Source organism: Tarenaya hassleriana, unplaced genomic scaffold, assembly GCF_000463585.1.
Source record: "Tarenaya hassleriana unplaced genomic scaffold, ASM46358v1 Cleome16, whole genome shotgun sequence".
In the NCBI taxonomy this organism is placed as follows: Eukaryota; Viridiplantae; Streptophyta; class Magnoliopsida; order Brassicales; family Cleomaceae; genus Tarenaya; species Tarenaya hassleriana.
The window spans coordinates 2885428-2888628 of record NW_010965019.1 but is presented as its reverse complement, the minus strand read 5'-3'; positions in this window follow the sequence as shown (position 1 = coordinate 2888628).

Sequence of the window (3201 nt, the reverse complement as noted above, 5' to 3'; positions counted from 1 at the left end):
GATCTTGAAGTGAGCATCGATGCTTGCGAACTGAGCGCGAAATTCCTAGTTGTCTTTTTCTGCGTCTGGATAAACTGTTGAAGAAGAGCATGTGTATCTTGAGCCAGATAGCGGTTACCTGGAGGTGTAGGGTTGTCGTAGGATTGCCCGGGACTTCTGATTAGGATCCCTAGATTGAAAAGCAAAACTGGGAGGAATCCTCTGGTTCGAGTTGTTGGATGCTCTGAAGTTGTTCGGCACGAGATTCTCCACATTGTTTGACTTGTAGGAGAGATTGGGATGATTCTTCCACCCTGGATTGTACGTGTTTGAGTAGGAGTTATTGGCCACGTAGTTCATACCTTCGGCTCTCTCATCCAATGCGTACATACCAAGCTCCTCCTGTGTTGGCGTTAAATGCTTGGTCCTAGAGGGTCGGTTGGAATCTTCGAGCTTAGCATTGAGGACATCCAATTGTTCGAGAAGCATCTGCATGGTCTGATCATTGCATTCCCTTGGCAGATCTCTAGAGTACTCGCTCAGAGCGTCTTCTTCTTGGGCCATCATCTCAATATGTTCTTCTAGCTCAACGAATGACTTGTTCTGGATGCTCCCACCACACGAAGCTCGGATCAAAGTCTTTGTATCCATTCTGAGTCCTCGAAAGAAGGTGTTGATCAAGTAGTTCTTGTCAAGCCCGTGATGAGGGCAAGACTTCTGATATCCTTTGTACCTCTTCCAAGCTTTATAAAGGCTTTTCCCATGATCCTGCTTGAATGAATGAATGCCAGAAAGAGCTGCTTGAGTGCGGTGAGCCAAAAGCTCAGTGTGCTTAGGCGTGTTGTACTGGGCAAAGGTTGAGTCAGCATTGCCCTCGACACCATCGGGAAGAGCGAAATCTCGGTCGTTCTCCATTTGTCTTCGTTGACGTCGAATGTATCTAACGGTCCTTTCGAGCTCACGATCAAGAGGTATTATGTCTGATATCCCAGCATTCCTGGTCATGCACTAGAAAAATCTGTGCACCAAACGAAAAACAACCATGAACGAAGAAAACGTGAGAAATCACTTAAGAAAATGAAAAAAAAAACAAGATCCACACTAGATAGGATCTAATCCTATTGCCTAAATTGTTCTCCGGCAACGGCGCCAAAAACTTGATGTCACAAATCTAGGTGCAGAAATATGAATCAAGTGATAATTAACTTAGAAGTGTACGGATCGTATGTAGTCGCTAGGGTCGAACACAGGGACAAGTAGACAACTGAATCAAATCTAAATCTAACTCTAAATCCAGATAAAATAATGTGGATGTGGGAATGTAGCAAAACAAACGACAAAATGGCTGTAAACTATGAATGATGAACACTGCAGGCTTCGGGATTGCTTTACATGTAAGGATCTTTCAAAAGATGTAAACTTAGTGGTTTATCTATCCAATCCAGGGAATTCAAGCTCTAAGGTAGAGATCAACTCTTCTAAGTCTAATCTCACCATCCAGGTTTAATCCTACTAATCTCCCGATTCAATAGTCTAAAACTCTGGATGCATGAACGAACGCTATCATAATTCCTAGGCAAATACCCATCTTCCAATGCGATACCTGTTCTATTTAATTAATTAGTTCCAAGTTAGAATCCCATATGTCTATGTGAATTAAAACCCTATGTTCATTCCACCAAGTGACCAACGAGATCAAAAGCATTAAGAACAATTCAATAAACTGAATGGAATAAATAGATCTACAAAGTCTGGATATAAAAACCAAAGATCCTTACATAGCAAATCCCTAACGTACAGCTATGGGACTACTCGCTAAACATCGAGATATCATGGTTCATATCAATAACACAAAACATCGTAAAATAGAAGAAAGGAAGAATGCTTAGTCGATTTTCCAGCTTCGTAATCTTCGTCTTCTATTCCGATCTCTTGCCTCTTGATAATCTCCCTCTTGTTGTGTGCTCTAGGATGTGTTTTTTGTGAAAAGTATGAATGAATTCGACCTTGGAGGCTAACCCTAATTATCTCCTCTTTCTTTTGGGAAAATTTGGAAAATTTTCGGATTTTAAGTGACCCGATCGTGTCTACACAAGTGAGAAGATCGTGTGATTTTGTAGTTTTGACGGGCTTCACGAATTTGCTCATAACTTCCTGCTCCGACATCGAATTTTGGTGATCTTAGCGTCTATGCGTAGATATCAAAGAGAGCTTTCCTATGATGTAGAGAATGCACGCTTTGGGCTTGTAAAGTGAAAGTTATCGGACTTGCAAGATCTGAAATTTTCTGAGCTTCACGTTTTCCCTGGAGACATTCCAAATGTCCCTGTTTCATCCGTGATGTTCCGCAGCTCATGTTTTCCACTCTTTCTGCTCTTTTTATGCATGGAAACCTATTTAAACACCAAAGAATACAACCATACAATATCGAAGCCAAATGTGCCCTAGAATGTCTACAAATATATAAAATCGAGTGAAATATGCTAGACATCCTATATCAAAACATCGCCCGAATTAATACGTGTTATCAACATCCTATATCAAAACATCACCCAAAGTATGTGTTATCAAACTCCCCCAGACTTAAACCTTTGCTCGTCCTCGAGCAATGCTCTGTGAAAAACGGTCTGAAAGGAGGACGAGACAATGGCATAATTCAAAATGATAATCGAGAGTGAAACATCTATCCGACCTAGATCCCTGTGAACAATGACCAAGTCTGTCTAATATGATCTCCCTCTCTAAAGGATAGTCTTTCCTAGCTATGAGATCTATACCGCTACCCAGAACCAATCTAAGGACTTCAATCATCTATCAAGCATGTTTCTCGAACCTATTACGCCATTCTACCTAATCGTATCTAGTCTACGCTTTCAGCATCCATTCTTTTTATCTTTCTCTCCTTTTTTTTCATCTAGCTAGACTTTCTCTTTTTTTTTCTTTTCCTAGCATCTCGGGTTCCTAGGACGTTGAAGTTGAAGGGTTCCTAATCAATTTTTTTTTCGATTTTGTTTTATTGGATAACCCGACCCACAACTTAGACTCGAACCATCAAATCGATGCACTCATATCCTCGAACGATTTTCGCTGATGAGATAATGACAACGGAGTGTCGAGATGCTCACTATCTTTTTCTGCTCATAAAGAAATAATAATGCATTTGATAATAGACTTTACCGTTTTCAGCAAACATGGGAAATGTTCTTATAGAAACTTTTCTAC